The sequence below is a fragment of the Humulus lupulus genome, chromosome 9 (assembly GCF_963169125.1).
Source record: "Humulus lupulus chromosome 9, drHumLupu1.1, whole genome shotgun sequence".
In the NCBI taxonomy this organism is placed as follows: Eukaryota; Viridiplantae; Streptophyta; class Magnoliopsida; order Rosales; family Cannabaceae; genus Humulus; species Humulus lupulus.
In genome coordinates, this window is record NC_084801.1 from 44,120,621 (window position 1) to 44,139,228 (window position 18,608).

An 18,608-nucleotide genomic window follows, 5' to 3' on the forward strand; every position below is an offset into this window, starting at 1 on the left:
TTATGAGATCTCCAAAGGTTGTAAAACCCAGCCAGACGTTGATGTTCTGCCTTGGTTTGGTGGCAAGTTAAGCAATGAGCCACGTACTCCACCACTTCCTTTTTCATTCCCAGCTACCAAAAGTAATTTGTCATATCCTTGTACATTTTGGTGGTACTTGGGTGCATAGGATAAGGGGCATTATGAGCCTCGCAAAAAATCTTCTTAATGATTTCTTCATCATCGAGAATGCAGATTCTTATCTTCAATCCAAGCACCCCATCTTCAGAGATATGGAATCCCTAACTCATAACCTTCTTCATCTCATGAATCAGTCTTTGCAGCCGCGGGTCAACAAGTTATCCTCCCCGAATAGCCTCCATAATGGTTGGTTGTACCAAGGGAGTTTCTAACTGACCAATCACTATCTCTAAATCTAAAGAAGAGATGTTAGACTTTACCTCACATGGTACTTCTAGTATTGACAACAAATTAAGCATTGGTTGTCGACTCAGAGCATCCACTACCTTGTTTGCTTTTCCTGGGTGGTATAGGATGTCGCAAGCATAACTAATAAATAATTCCAGCCATCGGCGCTGCCTCATATTTAATTCCTTTTGAGTGAACATATATTTAAGGATCTTGTGATCTATATAAATATCACAGTGGATTTCGTATAATTAGTTCCTCTAGATTTTTAGTTCAAACATCACTACTGCTAACTCCAGATTGTGTGTGTGGAAATTATTCTTGTACTTTTTCAATTGTCGAGAGGCATATGCTATGACTTTTCCATTCTACAATAATTTCCCTCAATCCTTGCCCTGACACATCACTATAAATGGCATATCCCTTTGCACCGTTACAGACAGTTATTACTAGAGCAGTTTCCACACATTTCTTAAGCTCTTGAAAGCTTTATTTGCATTTATCTATCCATTATAATTTAATATCCCTGTGGGTAAGATCGGTCATTGGTGTGGCTATTTTGGAGAATCCTTCAAAAAATTACCTATAATAACCTGCTAACCCTAGGAAACTTTGAACTTTATGTGCATTCTTCAGAGATTTCTATTGATTTACAGATTCAATTTGGGCTAGGTATACTAAAATTCCCTCTCCTGACACCATGTGTCCGAGGAAACTTACTGTCTCTAGCCAAAATTCACACTTATAGAATGTTGTACCTGAATAACTTGAGTTGACATCTTCTTTGTGGTACATGTGTCAAGCATTTAATGAAGTTATTCATAGCTCTGAGAATGCGGTACAAGTTCCTTGAACCAGTAGTTCGAGTCAAGACCTATTTGACTAGATAATAAGGAGATCGCCCACTTGGATCATCAGATCGCATAGTAAGTAGCTCAGGCATCTTAATGTTTGAGGTATTGAAAATCTAGAAGCCTCTAGATGGCATAGCACGCATTCAGCTCTCTACCAATGTGTGGAATGTGCAGAATTGAATTCTTGAAGACTCGGAGAGTTTATATGCTTAATTATTGTCTTGTAACCATTGCTAGGTGAACGTATAATGTCAGGCAGTTTATGTCTTTAAGTGAATTTAACTATATGTTTGGGAAGTTACTCAAACCTGTAAGTTACAAATATATAAAAGGACTCTCAAATTTGTCGAGTGAACCCTTATAAATATAGGGGGAATGGACACATTAAGAAAAAAAAACTTTGTATGCAAAAACTCTGCAGAAATTGTCATAAACAATTTCCTAAGAGATAAACAAGATATAACATACACTCGTGGACTAGGTGATTTTTATTTAGTGAACCTCGTAAAGTTCTTGGTGTTATTTTTATTATTATTATTAGGTTTATATATAGCCTAATTTCCATTCTCCAATTTCTTAATTCATTGTTGTCGAAAAACTGTGTCAACAGAGAACTTTGTGTACAACTTCTTCTCTTGTAAGCATTAGAAAAAAAGTTATAAGTGTACCGCATGCTCCTCCTTACTCCTTGAATATATGAGGATGTTGTCAATGAATACGATAACAAACTTATCTATGTACTCATAGAAAACCCTATTCATTTAGTCCATAAATGATGCAGTGGCGTTGGAGAGTCCAAAGGACATCACTTGAACTCATAATGGCCATAACGCATTCGGAAAGCCATCATCAGAATGTCGGAATTTTTCAAATTCAGTTGATGATAACCGGATTGTAGATCAATCTTAGATAATAAATCGTAAATTCGAGGTAAGGGTTATCTGTAATGCCCTAGTTAACCAAGGTCGCTACACTGTGTATTTAAAATAGTGCAGGACTTGCTAATAAAGTCGTTTGAACATAAATGTGTTTCTAAAGTCAACTAACAGATTAGGGTTAAAAGATTTTGATCCTAAAATGGTTGACATTCATTAAAATAAGAGTTTGATACACGAGATCCCAAAAAATAATGTTTACAAGACAGTTACAACCCTCAAAAGTAAATACAATTGCAGCCAGCCTAATTAGCAAAATACAATTTTGGCTCTAGTCCTTGTAAAATCCTCGGCCGTGGCGGTTAAGCAGCTACCGATGTACACACTGCCCACAAAGCTCTCAAACTTATTGCTGGTCCAGCTTTCTCTTGCCTTTACCTACACCCATGAGCCAAGGCTTAGCAAGAAAAATAAATTCAACAAGCATAGATAACAACAGAATGTGCATAGTAAACTTGCATCAACCAGTTCAATCAACAACATAATACAAACGATAAGCTAGGCAACAGTAAACAAGTTAATCCAAACATATAATTCAATCTTAACATAATTAGTTAGGTGTCGGAGCCCTGAGCCTGAGCCCTTTAGTTATTTAGCTAATCCCTACTTGCTTAGGTCGAGCTGCATTCAGTACACTTAACATCAGCCCCGGCTCCCTTAGGCCGGACTTTCACATCTAACATAGCAGATATACAGGTTGCGAAACACACAATCGAAAGCAACACGAGCTAACCTTCCTATCTAGATATTTTCAATCACAAATACATTTATAATCTCCCATATGTTCATTTACAGGGGATCTCAGCCCCATTCACAAATCGGGTGCAGTTTTCTAACCTCGAGTCCTGAGCGGAGGATGTGGAGCGGTCCCGAGCACAATCCCCAATTCTGAGCCTTAATGGTAACCTTAGTCAAAAGCCACAATGGATAACTATTAAAATCTAATCCAATTAAGTGCTTTATAAATAATGTACCAACCTTCGAGACCTCAAATTATACCAAACCGGGTAGTAGAACCCTTATCGAACACTTAGGCTTAGGTTCTCGAGCCAAAAAACTCAATTCAGCTAAGGCTGCCTAGGCGAGCTGCGACCTGGCCCTAAGGGTCGTGGCGCCAGCCCCAAATCCCATGGGTAGGCGGGCCACGACTTGCCCTTTAGGGTTGCGGTGCACCTACGAAATAGCAAGCCTTTCACGACTTCGGGGGTCAAGCAGGCCACGACGCCCAAGAACTAGGTTGCAGCGCGCCCCCATGAATCCAAAAATCCTGGGGTTTTTCCTGCGTTTTCTCCCCAAATCAAAGCCACATAATTCAACTTAAGCATATACCCAAGCCAATATTAAGTTTATAACCCTCAATATCACCTTACAAAAAACACATATGGCCTATAACACTAGCTCAACCTTCCTTAAATCCCAAATTCAGAAACTAACCCAAGCATCCCTAAGCATGTCCAAACCCAACCAGAATTCAGCATATTAGGGCCTATAATCTTACCTCATTGATAGCTTTGATCCTTAGTTGTTCCTTGCCTGTTCCTAGCTTAATTCCCCAAATTCCTAGCTCAATTCCTAAGCCCTTTTCCTCAAAAATCTTCCTAAGCCTCCAAATCACACAAAGATATATATATATATAGAGAGAGAGAGAGAGGGGGGGGGGGGGCAAGAACCTGAGAGTGAGAGAGAGAACTGCTGAAAGCTGTTTTCCTGATGCTTCTAGCTAACTTTGAGACTTTTCTGAACTGTACCCCTTAAAAAAAACCCTGAAATGCCCTTAGTGATAACTTAGCCCTTTATTGCCCATAAAGAAAAAATAGTCATTTGCCCCATTTCCCGCTAATTGCTCGAGTCGTCCTACAAATTCCCTATTAATCCCAACATGCCTAACTAATTACCAAATACTTATATGTTACTTGATAAATTCCAAATATATGTTAAATTTCCCAAAATACCCTAGGCTCACCTTGAGCCGGGTATTAGACCTCATTGTGACTATTCTGCTAATCTGCTCACTAGGATCGCCTCGAGCTGAATACTGCAAATATATCCACATAATAATGTGGTCTAATTCATTTAACACATATAATCACATTTATGCTCAAAATGGGCCAAAATTACAAATATGCCATTACAAACAAGAACAGGCCCACATGCATATTTAATCCACATAAACATGCATATAAATATATTGATATTATCATATAAATCATGCATGCCACATAGTCACACATTTAATCAATTAATCACACATATATCCAATTATGCCCTCCCAGCACGTTAATCAAGGCACTAAACCTTATTAGCATTTATAAGATGTTACAACTATCCCCTACTATTGAAAATTTCTTCCTCAAAATTTACCTGAATAACTCGGGATATTGATCCCGCCTAAACAACTCTAGCTCCCAAGTTGTTTCCTCGACCTTGCTATTCCTCCATAAGACTATTCCTAGAGGAATCATCTTGTTCCTCAGAACCTTATCCTTTTTGTCTAGGATCTGAATTGGTCGCTCCTCATTTGACAAATCTGTCTGTAGCTCCAGATCCTCATATCCTAGTACATGGGTCGTATCTGAGACGTACTTCCAAAGCATTAAGATGTGGAACACATCATGAACTCCTGATAATGACGGTGGTAGAGCATATCTGTAGGCTACTTGCCCGATCCTCTCTAGTTACTTAAAAGGTCCTACAAATCTAGGGCTCAGCTTGCCCTTGTTCCTAATTCTCCTTACCCATCGCAATGGAAAAACTCGCAAAAATACGTGGTCCCCTACCAGAAACTCCACATCCTTACGCTTAAGATTAGCACAGCTTTTCTGTCTACTTTGTGAAGTGAGCATTTGAGCTCGGATCTTATCAATAGCTTCATTAGTCTTTTGAACCATCTTTGGTCCCAAATCTTCCTCTCCCCCATCTCATCTCAATGAATGGGCGATCTACACTTCCTTCCATACAACATCTCGTATGGAGCTACTTACTCCAAGACCCCTCAAAGTCTAGCACACATGCTCTATGCATGTCCTCCAATATCTTAATTGTCCTCTCAGATTGCCCGTCTGTCTAAGGATGAAAGGTTGTACTAAACTTCAACTGAGTTTCCATAGCCTTCTGCAAACCTCCCCAAAACTTGGAGGTGAATATGGGATCCTGGTCCGATACTATAGACTTAGGAACCCCATGAAGTCGTACAATGTCCCTCACATACAACTCTACATACTGATCCATAGTATAGGTTGTCCTCATTGGCAGAAAGTGAGTTGACTTGGTGTACCTGTCTACTATCACCCACACTGAGTCCTGTTGCCCCACCGTCCTGGGCAAACCTCCTACAAAATCCATGGAAATATCTTCCCACTTCCACTTAGGAATACCCAAAGGCTGTAACAACCCCACTGGTCATTAGTGTTCAGCCTTTACCTGCTGACTGGTTACCACTTTGCTACATACTCAACCACGTCCTTCTTCATCCCAGGCCACCAATACAAAGTTCGTAGATCCTGATACATCTTTGAGGTACTTGGATGGAGTCACTATGGTGTAGTATGACATTCAACAAGAATCTCTCGTGTAATACCCATATCCATCGAAACACAGATCTTATCCTTATACCTTAGCAAATCCATTTGTGAAATGGAATAATCCTTAGCCACTCCAGCTAGGACATCCCCTCTAACCTCCTACAACTGTGTATCACCCATCTGGCCCTCTCTTATCCTCTCCAAGAGGGTAAACTATAAAGTAATATTGTCCAACTAGCCCACAACGAATTCTATTCCTGCTCTGGTCATCTCCTCTGCCAATTATTTTGATATTTGTTTCGAGCTAAACAATTGTCTTGGGCCCCTCCGGCTAAAAGTATCTGCCATTACATTGGCTTTTCCTGGGTGATAAAGGATGTCACAGTCATAATCCTTCACCAACTCTAGGCCAACGTCTCTGTCTCATGGTTAGGTCCTTGTGGGTGAAAAAATACTTCAAACTCTTATGATCAGTTTATATCTCGCACTTCTCTCCACACAAATAATGTCACCATAATTTTAGGGCGAATACCACCACTACTAGCTCCAAATCATGGGTTGGGTACCGCTGCTCATATTCCTTCAACTGCCATGATGCGTAGGCAACAACCTTCCCACTTTGCATCAACACACAACGTAATCCCAGTCTCAATGCATCACAGTACACTACAAAGTTGTCACTATATGAAGGAAGACTCAGCAATGGAGCTGTAATCAATCGTCCCTTCAATTCCTAGAAACTACCCTCACATTTATCTAACCACGTGAACTTCAGATTCTTCCACGTTAACTCAGTCAATGGTGTGGCAATCTTCTGAAACCCTTCCACAACCTTCTGTAATATTCAAATAACCAAGGAAACTCCTAACCTCTAAGGCGTTCCTTGGCCTCGACCAATCCCTAACTGCTTCTACCTTGGCTGGAACCCACTTAATCTTATCTCCACCGAAAATATGTCTAAGGAATGTTTCCTCTGGTAGCCAAAACTCAAACTTCTTAAATTTAGCGTACAACTGATTCCCCCTCAACCTCTGTAATACCAATCAAAGATGCTGTTCATGCTCCACCTCTGAACGAGATTAAACTAGGATGTCATCAATGGTTCTGGGTCGTTGGTTAACCTAAACGACATGACCAAGAACTCATAATGCTCGTACCTCATGCGGAAGACCGTCTTCAGAATATCCTCATCCTTGATCCGCAGCTAGTGATAACCAGATCGAAGATCAATCTTCAAGAATACTGTCTTACCCTGCAACTGATCGAACATGTCGTCTATCCTCGGTAGTGGGTAATTGTTCTTGATCGTCAACTTGTTCAATTCCCTGTAGTCTATGCACATTCTCAGGGTCCCATCCTTCTTCTTCACAAACAAAACCAGAGCACCCCATGGCGAGAAGCTAGGTCTGATCTAGTAGCTCCTGTAACTGTATCTTCAACTCTTTCAGCTCTGCTGGAGCCATCCTATATGGTGCCCTCGACACTGGTTTTGTACCCAGCACTAACTCAATGAAGAACTGAATCTCTCTGTTCGGCGGTAGTCCCAGTAAGTCCTCAGGAAACACATCCAAAAACTTGCATACCATTCTAGTCTCCCTTGGCCCCACTTGTAAGATCCTAGTGGTATCCACCACACTGGAAAGAAAACCTATACAACCTCCTTGTAATAGGTGCCTAGCCCTCAACGCTGATATCATAAGAATGCAGGGTCCATGCATAGAACCCACGAAAACAAAGGGGTCCTCACCCTTAGGCTCAAAAGTCACCATCTTTTTCCTACAGTATATGGTTGCCCCATATCTGACTAACCAATCCATCCCTAAAATCATGTTGAAATCATCCATACACAACTCAATCAAGTCTACTGATAGCTCCTTACTATCCACCATCACTGGCAGTGCTCTAATCCATCTCCTAGAAACTACCAGTTCCCCTGTAGGCAGTATAGTCCTAAACCCCGCCATATAATACTCACTAGGCATACACAATATATCAATCACTTTACTAGAAACATATGAATGTGTAGCACTAGAGTCAATCAATACAATACATGAAGAGCCAGCGCTAGAAATTTGACCTGTCACTACCGAGGGACCAGCCTCAGCCTCAGCCTGTGTCAAGGCGAACACTTAAGCTAGAGTCAAGCTATCTGCCTTCCCCAGTTTCTCTTTCTTCATAGTCGGGCAATCTTTCTTGAGGTGTATGACCACCCTGCACAAGTAACAGGCCTTTGCCTGACATTCGCTCAGAGGGCGCTCCCTACATCTAGCACATTCCGGGTAGCTCCTCCATGTCTCACTGCCTCCTTGGCGGTGACCCTAGACACCCCAACCCCTCCTATCAGGATCAACAGGTCGAGGTGTCAGGGGTCTTCCTCTTCTAATCACTGGGGCCTCTGCCCCTACCAGACCTTGTAAGTGGAGGCACTGCCTTGCGAACATCCCGTATCGCAGCGCTCTCCCTCCGTATCTTGTTCTCTGCCTCCTTAGAAGTGAGGGCCTTCTCAACTGCCTGGGCATAAGTTGTCTCCTCAGGTCCTGATGTGATTCTCACATCTCGGGCTATCATAGCATTAAGCCCTTGAACAAACCTGTAGGCACTATATTAGGTACAAATTTTGCTAGCCTATCAAACTTCAAGGCATACTCAGTAATTGTCATGTTGCCCTATACCAACACAATGAACTCATTCACCTTTGCCGTCCTGACGACAATACTGTAATATTTCTGGTTAAACAGATCCCTGAACACATCCTAACTCATGGTAGAAACATCTCGAGTCCATGATGCTACCTCCCACCAGATGCGTGCATCATCTCCAAGCATATAGGTGGGGCAGGCCACCCTATCGTTACCTTCCACACTCATGAAGTACAGGATGGAGGGGATCAAAGTCATCCACTGTTCAGCCTTAAGTGGATCTGGTCCTCCCTCAAAAGTTGGAGTGTGCTACTTCCTAAATCTTTCATAAAGCGGTTCCCACCTATTCCCAATCTTAGGCAGCTGTACAAATGGTGCCACAACAGGTGGCAGGTTAGGTGCAGAACTCCCTGGCAGAGCTTGCTGCCTCAGAAGGCAAATATCTTCCGCTTGGCTCTAAAGTCTAGCTTGCATGGCAGTAAGCAATTGCTGCAAGTTCTCAAAGATTGGCGGAGGGTTCTTGCCCTGCTCATCATCTCTAGCCTCAACCCCAATGTCGGCTATTCGAATTGATCACCTTGGAGGCATAATTCTCCAAGTTTATCTGCAAGCAACAACTCGACTAGTCAGGAAATGATAACAAGTTTATAATCACCCCACGGTTTAACGCTAAAATTCAACAAACAACACATAGTTATAATGCAAGCATGCATTTAAATAATCATTCACATATAGTAGCAATGCTAATAAGCACGCCTTATCATATCCACATAGCAGTAAAGGGTGAGGCCCTATCAGTATATCTCATGCTCCCTAATAAGCATGCACATAAAGCATTTATGGTTACCGAACCCTAAGGCGAGCTTATCTTTAGCGGTGAGTGGACATGCCCAGCTAGTCTTTAGGAACCTGTTATCCCTAAAAATGGAGATTGATGACGTGGCAATAGAAGTGACAAATGGCAGTACATGGTCCGTAAAAGACACATTAAATAGTCAATAAATACATTGACTCCTCAGAGTTGTGATATAGTGACCCGTAGACTGATGAAGAGTTTTGACTGCTTGAGAGTGTCGCGTCCAAGCCAAGTACATCCGAGGAGCAGTCCAAGTGCTCGGTCGGATCTTGGTTCGATGAAAGGCCAAGGTGAAGTCGGACCTTGGTCCGAGGAGAGCCAAAGGGACCTTGGTCCGAGGAGAGCCAAAGGGACCTTAGTCCGAGGAGAACCCAAGAGAGTGGTCTGAGGAGAGCCCAAGGGACCTTGGTCCGAGGAGACCCCAAGGGACCTTGGTTCGAGGAGAACCCAAGAGAGTGGTCCGAGGAGAGCCCAGGGGACCTTGGTCCGAGGAGACCCCAAGAATGTGGTCTTTATACATATGTCCAGCAAGTGCATGGTTGCCCAAATAAAGAGTGCCATGTTAGAGGAGAGATATGGCATGCTGGTGGAGAGTGCCATGTTAGAGGAGAGATATGGCATGCTAGAGGAGAGTGCCTTGTTAGAGGAGAGGAGTGCATGTCCTACCACCATGCACTTGTCCGACCAACAAAAACATGTCCTACCACCATGCACATTTCCGACCAGCAAATGCTTGTCCTACCAGCACTTGCATATGTCCAGCATGCATGTGTCCGACCATCACTTGCATGAGTGGTCAGTAGGAGATATGGGTCGACCAGATAGAGAGGACTAAGTCAAGATTCCCAGAAACGACTTCAACAAGAACTGGTCTTTGCACACGCGGGAATCTCTCCTTCTTCCCACAAATTGGGGGTTTAAATGTAATAAATATAATAAAATATCTCGATTCTAGGGGATATCAGATGTATGATCCTAAGCCTATAACTATGTGGCTGATGGGATTAGAAAGGGGCTTCTGCTTCTTCTTTCTAGACTTTTGGGAAAATTTGGGTCTGAGTATTCTAGAGAGAGAAAGTGCTGGTATTTGAAAGGATTCTTGTATTTCTGCAATCTGTACTGAAGAAACTCAGTTGGCTCAGTCCATCTGATCTTGAGTACAGATCTATAATCACAACTCTAAGTGGATTAGGCTATTACCGACTGATCGGGGCTGAACCACTATAAAAATCTTGTGTGTTATTTACTTTTCTTGATAAAACTGTCTGTGTCATTTAAATTCTCTTGAAGGTTTATCGTTTTTGACGTTCTAACGTCGTTGGCTAAAAGCATAGTCAACAGAACCCTTAAACCTAGACCGCTCTAATACAAAGTTGTAACGCCCTAGGTAACCAAGATCGTTACACTGTGTATTTAAAATAGTGCAAGACTTTCTAATCAAGTCATTTGAACATAAACGTGTTTCTAAAGTCAACTGACAGGTTAGGGTTAAAAGATTTTGATTCTATAATGGATGACTTTCAATAAAATAGGAGTTTAATACATGGGATCCCAAAATATAATGTTTACCAGATGGTTACAACCCTCAAAAGTAAATACAACTACAGTTAGCCTAATTGGCAAAGTACAATTTTGGCTTTAGTCCGTGTAAATCCCTCTGTAACGCCCTACTACCTTAGAGCCGTTACTAAGTGAGTTTAAAAGGAATTTGTGCATTTAGTTGACTCTAAGTGGTTTCTAAAACCAAAAGTGTGAATAAATCAGAGTTTAAGGCTGTACTCTTCGAAAATGATTAGTTTCATTAAAAACGTTAAATGTAAAACATCTGGGATCCCAAAGTAAGGTTTACAAAATATTTACAACTCAAAAATAGATTTACACTTGATCAGTTATCAAAAGAATGATTTAATACAGCCATATACAAAATGCCCCCAACCAAAGCAGTCGGGCAGGCCGAACATGTACGCGCCGCCCCCACGCTCTCCATACTCATGGCCGGTTGACTGACTCCTTGCTTTTACCTGCCACACGGAGCACCCGTGAGCCGAAGCCCAGCAAGAAAACCCAAAGAGTACATAACATATGCAAATCAAATAGCTGGCATAATTCACTGATACATAGGAAAACCATCATAATAAACAAGTACGGCCAAGCTTCCCCCGAGGTTACTTTCGGTTTTCACCGCGAGGATAACTCATGTATCCCTTGGGTCCCACCCTGAATATAAGCATCCCATGTGCTGTGTGTTACTTTCGGCCCCACGGCCGTACCCGGCCTACGCCGCACTCGGCCCTTGCCGTTCATTTCATCATAATCACACATATAGTACATTCAAAATAATCATTCACACACATCATGATTCATTTAAGGTTAAACATTTGCACATAATACAATCTGGGCCATGCCCTACAATCACACAGTGGGGCCATGCCCTATTCTCGGGTGTTACGGTTTTCTTACCTTTAGATTCAGTAGCCTTGATCAACCTGACTCCTTGAGCACGATCTTACCCAAGCCCTAGCGCTTACCTAAGAAAAATCCACAAGTCAAAGTCATCACCAATCCTCAAGTCTAAAACCTAGCCTCGGGACTAATCCCGAGCCCCCGGGAAGTCCTAGATCCCCAAAATAAAGTGGCGGAATCGAGCCCCGAACCCTAGGTCAAAATCCTTTCACAAAAGCCCAAAAATCCCCTCTGTGAACAGTGCAGCGCTACAGCGCTCAAAAGGTAGCGCTGTAGCGCTACAAGCAGAACCACCCTCACCAGATAGGGGCTAGCGCTACAGCGCCCCCTGCCTAGCGCTGTAGCGCTAGCTGCAGCAGACCAAAACCAAAAATCGCATCTTGCGATTTTCTTCCCCCATTTCGAACCCAAACTTGTCCAACTCTTTTCCAAGCCCAAAAACAAACTTATATACACCACACACTCATCCCAAGCACCCCATGAACTCAATCCCAAGCTCAAGCAACCCACAATTCAAAATCTAACCCAATGAACCCAAAAACCAGAAAATTACTCAAACAACAAGGATAGGGTCTTAGAAATCGTACCGTGGGTGGAATTTTGACCTTGAACTGAACCCTAGACCTCCTTGGCTTGCACCTTCACAACCTTGACCTGTTTTCCCCCAAAACCCCATCCATTTAGCTCAAAAACACAGCTCAAAACCAGCAAAACCCTAAAACCGAAAACCTCAAGAACTTACCTCAAATCTCTGATTTGATCTTGAAAATCCCTTGCCAATCCTCAAGCCTAGCTTAGGATCCTTGATGCTCAGCTAACCCTAGCTTCCCACTGAGCTTAACCTCAAGAAAAATTAAGTGAAATGGTTGGGAGAGCCACAAACCGAATCTTCAAAGCCAAACCCTTCAGTTTTCCCTCTCTTCCTTCTTTCTTTCCTTCAGCCTATACTTTTCTCTACAAAATCCACTAAGTATAAAGACCTTCTTTATTTTCTCTCTTACAAGCCTAATGACCAAAATGCCCTCCCTTACTAATTCTAAACCTTTATGTCCATAAAGGGGCATTTTAGTCATATTACCCAAATTCCCACTAATTCCTCAAGTGTTCCTAATAATTCCCGCTCGCTACCCAATACCGGATTAATCATCAAATATATTCCCAGATTCTCAATTAAACTCCCCAGGCTTAACCCAAGCCTGGTACAGGTTCCCGCTTTGACTTTTCGCTAACCCGCTCATTCTAGGATCGTCTCGAGTCATAGATCACAGGTATCAACATAGTCATGCCCAACATGGCCAAATTACAAATATGCTCAAACAGGTCTACATGCATACTAATTCACGTAGTCATGCATCACAATTAATCACCTAATCATATAACATGCATTAAATCATAATCATGCTTAAAACTCATTAAAGACACACACAGAATTCCTTTATGCCCTCCAGGCACACTATCCCAGGCCCCAAGCCTTAATACTGAATTTGGGGTCATTACACCCTCGGCCGTGGCGGTCGGGTAGCTGCCGATGTACACACCACCCCCAAAGCTCTCCACCTCATGGCTGGTCCAGCTTTCCCTTGCAATTACCTGCACCACATAGCACCTGTGAGCCATGGCTCAGCAAGAAAACTAAATTCAATGAGCATAGATAACAACAGAATGTGCATAGTAAACTTAGATCAACTAGTTGAATCAACAGAAGAATAAAAACGATAAGATAGGCAACAGTAAACCAGTTAATCCAAATATATAATTAAATCTTAATACAATTAGTTAGGTGTCGGCACCCTTAGGCTGAGCCTTTTAGTTATTTAGCTGATCCCGGCTAGCTTAGGCAGAGCTGCGTTCAGTACCCTTAGCATCATCCCCGGCTCCCTTAGGCTGGACTTTCACATCTAACATAGTAGATATATTGGTTGCAAAACACGCAATCGAAAGAAGCACGAGCCAACCTGCCTATCCAGATATTTCCAATCACCAATACATTTATAATCTCACATATGTTTATTTATAGGGGATCTCAACCCAATTCATAACTCAAGTGCAGTTTTCTTACCACGAGTCTTGAGTGGAGGATGTGGAGCAGTCCTGAGCACGATCCTCAATCCCTAGCCTTAAAAGAAACCCTAGTCACCAGTGACAATGGATAACTTTAAAAATCTAATCCAATTAAGGGTTTTATAGATAAGGTACCAACCTTCGAGACCTCGAATTCTACCAAACTGGGTAGTAGAACCCTTCCCGAACACTTAGGTTTAGGTTCCTAATCCCAAAAGCCCAATTCGGCTAAGGCTGCCTAGGCAGGCCGCGACCTAGCCCTAAGGGTCGCTGTGCGCCCCCAACTCATAGGCGCCAGCCCTAAATCTCAGGTGTAGGCAGGCCATGACTTGCCCTATAGGGTCGCGGTTTGCCTACAAAACAACAAGCCCTTCAGGACTTTTGGGATCACGCAGGCCACGATGCCCAAGAACTAGGTCATGGCGCGCCCTGTGAACCCAGAATCCTTGGGCTTTTTCTGTGTTTTCTCCCCAAATGAAAACCACAAAATTCAACTTAAGCATATACCCAAGCCAATATTAAGTCTATAACCCTCAATATCACCTTACAAACAACACATATGGCCTATAACACTATCTCAACCTTCCTTAAATCCCAAATTCAAAAACTAACCCAAGCATCCCTAAGCATGTCCAAACCCAACAAGAATTCAGCATATTAGGGCCTATTATCTCACCTCAATGATAGCTTTGATCCTCAGTTGTTCCTTGCCTGCTCCTAGCTTAATTCCCCAAATTCCACTCTCAATTCGTAAGCCCTTTTCCTACACAATCTTCCTAAGCCTCCAAGCCTCACAAAGATAGATAGAGAGAGAGAGAGAGAGAGAACTACTTAAAGGTGTTTTCCTGATGCTTCTAGCTAACTCTTAAACTTTTATTAACTATATCCCCTAAATTAAAGACCAAAATGCCCTTAGTGATAACTTAGCCCTTTATTGCCAATAAGGACAAAACGGTCATTTTCCCCGTTTCTTGCTAATTCCTCGTACACATTCCCAATTAATCTCGACTTGCCTAACTAATTACCAAATACTTACCCGTTACATGATAAATCCAAAATATATGTTAAATTTCCCAAAATACCACCAGGCTCACACCGAGGTGGGTATTAGACCCCGCTGTGACTATCCCCCTAATCCGCTCACTAGGATCGCCTTGAGTCGAATACTGCAAATATATCCACATAATAATGTGGTCTCAATCATTTAACACATATTTTCTCATTTATGCTCGCAACGAACCAAATATAAAATTATGCCCTTATAAACAAGAACGGGCCCACATGCATATTTAATACATATAAATCATGCATGCCACGTAGTCACGCATTTAATCAATTAATCACACATATACCTAATTATGTCCTCTCGGCACGCTAATTAAGGCATTAAACCTTATTAGCATTTTTGGGATGTTATATTATTGATTCTTAATTGTCACCTTATTCAGCTCCCAATAGTCTATACACATTCTCATGGAGCCGTCTTTCTTTTTCACGAATAGAACTGGGGCTCCCCACGGAGAATGACTTGGTCTAATGATCTTCTTGTCCAATAGTTCTTGCAATTGCACCTGTAGCTCTTTGAGTTCAGCTAGTGCTATCTGATACAGTGTTTTTGAAATCAGTGTCGTTCCCAGAATTAGCTCTATTTTGAACACCACTTATCGATCTGGCGGTATCCCTGTAAGATCTTCAGGAAATTTGCAAACCACCAGTAGGTCGGTCGATTGCAACTTTTTCTCCATCTCCTTGTCCATGATGCTTGCAAGATATCCAATGCATCTATCATCAAGCATCTTTCTCGCCTTTAGTGTCGAGATAATTGGCCACTTATTTTCTCAGGACGTATCCTTGAATTCAAATGGCTGCTTGCCTTCCAGAGTGAATTCCACCTTCATATGCTTGAAGTCTAAAATGACTCCATATTTGGTCAATCAATCCATGTCAAATATGACATCGTATTCGTGTAAGTCCAAAACTAAGGTAAGGATACTTCACACATATCAGACATAGGCTCAGGCCCTCTATCTATTTTCTTCACAAAGGAATAAGATATAAAAGAATGTGATGCACTAGTGTCCATCAATGCATATCTGACCAACCACAATTTCCGGTGATCCCGCTCCCTTATTGCCTTGCTTGAGAGAAAAGACTCGTGGCGGGGCCCCTACTGGCCTCATCTTTGTACATTCCATGGCAAAGTATGCATAGCCACCCCACGTAAAACATGTTTTACCATTACAATCACCCAGATGATGTCGGTTGCATTTGGTGCAAAGAAGCCAATTCTCAAACTTTCGGACATATTGTTGGACACTCATTGTTCCTCACTTAAGAATGGAGAATTCAACTACCTTGTAGTCTACCATAGCTCTGTTGAAATATTTTGAGTTAAATAGCAGCAAAAAATTTCACCATTTCATTCCTGCCACATTATGATTCTTTTTGGCAGTGTACCACCAAATACAGGTATCCTTCCTCAACATATATATCGCGCATACTACCTTTTATCATTCGGTAACATATATGAACTCAAAAATTAGCTCCAGAGTACTTATTCATTCTTCTTCCACCATAGGGTTTGTGGTCCCTTCAAAGATTAGTGGGTTCTATTTCCCGAACATCTTTGAGGAAGGCTTTGGCAGTTTTGGCTGAACTGCCATTGGTATCGTAGCTGGCAAGTTTTCGACCTGTACTTCAGAGTTTTCTACCTGGACAACATGTGGTACTGGGTTGTCTTGAACATTAACTGGTGTGGTCGAAAGTCTCTACAACAGAGTCTGGAACATCTCAGCTTGACGGGCTTCAGCATCTTCCTGTCGCTTACTATCTCGTTCCCGTAGAGTTCTTTGCTCCTCTAGAGCTCTCTGCCATTCCTGAACTTTTTCAACCAAAGTAGGTTGAGTTTGTTGTGCCCTATTCATAAGAGCCATATTTTCTTGTTCGTATAATCCCCTTTAGTGAGGTAACGAAAAGGGTTTAGTAACTATGTAAGTTATTAATTAATATCAAAATTAAGTACATCAAATACATCCACATAACAAAAACATCAACAAATAAAATAGATATAAACTTTACTGTATATAATAGTAACTCTATGCGAGTTTTAAAGTTGGGCTTATTCATCCAAGGAGGTTTCCCAAAAATTAGCCCTAAGGGAATGGTTAACTGAGCTTAGTTAGCCTAACAGATTTACAAAACTAGCTCTAACATATGGGTTCTACAAATCACTGATTAAAATATAAAGACAAATATGTTCATTAAAAAAAAGTACGTAGTGTATCTATCTACTCAGTGTACCACATCTTGGATGGAGTTGGAATCCTCGTTTGAGTGCTCCTCCAAGTCTTCCTCAAGATCTTCTCTAGCCTATTCATTACGTTGTATCTAGATACTCTTGTACTTTTTTTACCAATCATACTTGAGAATAAAGGGTCTAAACTTTCGTTTGATTGCTATCCCCGGTTCATTCCTTCCTCTGGTACATGGTCTGGCTACTGTGTCGGTGAACCAAGCGAGGGCTGCATCCTCAAGGTAAAGACTTGCTAACCTAGCGCTAAACCAATAAGGTGTTTTAAGGATGTCAAATCGTCCAACCACCTTGATTGTCCACCGCCATATTTCCTCCCTATCTTGCTCTACTGCAGTAAAAGTGTAGCATCCCAAATTCGCTAATATGGCTTAGGGTCTTGATTAGCTTGCCGAGAGGACAATAATTGATTTAATGATGCTAATATGTGAATGTAATGATTATGTAATTAGAAATGCATGTTTATGTGAATTAAATATGCATGTGGTCCCAATTTGGTTATTAGGGCAATATTTGTAATTTTGGCCCATTGAGGGCATAAATGTGATATATGTGTGTATTTGTAGAGTCCAAGAACTTTACCTAGCTAGTTAGATAGTAGTAGTAATAGTAATAGCTAGTAATAGTTGTAGTATTTTTATGACTGTGGATTTTGGTTCAAGCTGGGACTTAGTTGGACACTCGTAGCAATACTTGTAGATTTTATAAGTTTAACCTATAGTTTAAGAATATTAATTATAACCTAAGGTTTGATTAATATGACTGATTATGAAGGTGATATTTATTATACTATAAGGTTTAGATAGACCCAATAAGATAATGACACTTGTCGTGTGCATGTTTATTGAGAAATTAAGTATTTTTGAGGAATGGTTTATTAAGAGTAATATTTGAAAATCCTAGGGTCTGGCAGCAGCTTTGAAATCGTTAAAGGACTTAGTCAAGGCTATTTACTCAATTCAAATTAGGCTGAAAAAGTGTAATTACGTATATAATATTTCAGCGTATGCCGATATATCGTAGCTCTAGGGGGCGATATATCGCCATACGGGGATGCGAAAAATCCGTAACTTCGCACGACAACCTCGATGAGCCTCGGGCATATGAAGCCAGGCGATATATCGCCTATAGTGGGAGATATATCGGCCCACGAGCATGATTTTTGAACTATTTTGAAACCGAGCTCATTTTAATCCTTAACCTCCTGATAAGTCCAGCATCTTTCAGACCGAGTCTTCAACCTCTGCTGAACGATTATTAAAAAAAAATTCAATTAAAAAGACATTATTTTATTCAAGTTAAATGAAGATCTTTTCATTCTTGAACTCTATAAATAGGACCTAGTACCCAGCCATTTCTTCATTCATCAAGCTGAGTTCAAAGCCTACAAGCTGCTAGGAGTACTTTAGAGTGTTAAACACTTGGGTTGTGGTTATAAGCTTAATCATTATAAGCTTATCAAACACTTGGGAAGTAAGGTTTATAGTATATTTCGGTTCGAGGTTTAGTTCGGTCATTGAAGCATTCAAGGTATTCCAAATTCTAGATCATTTCTGTATTA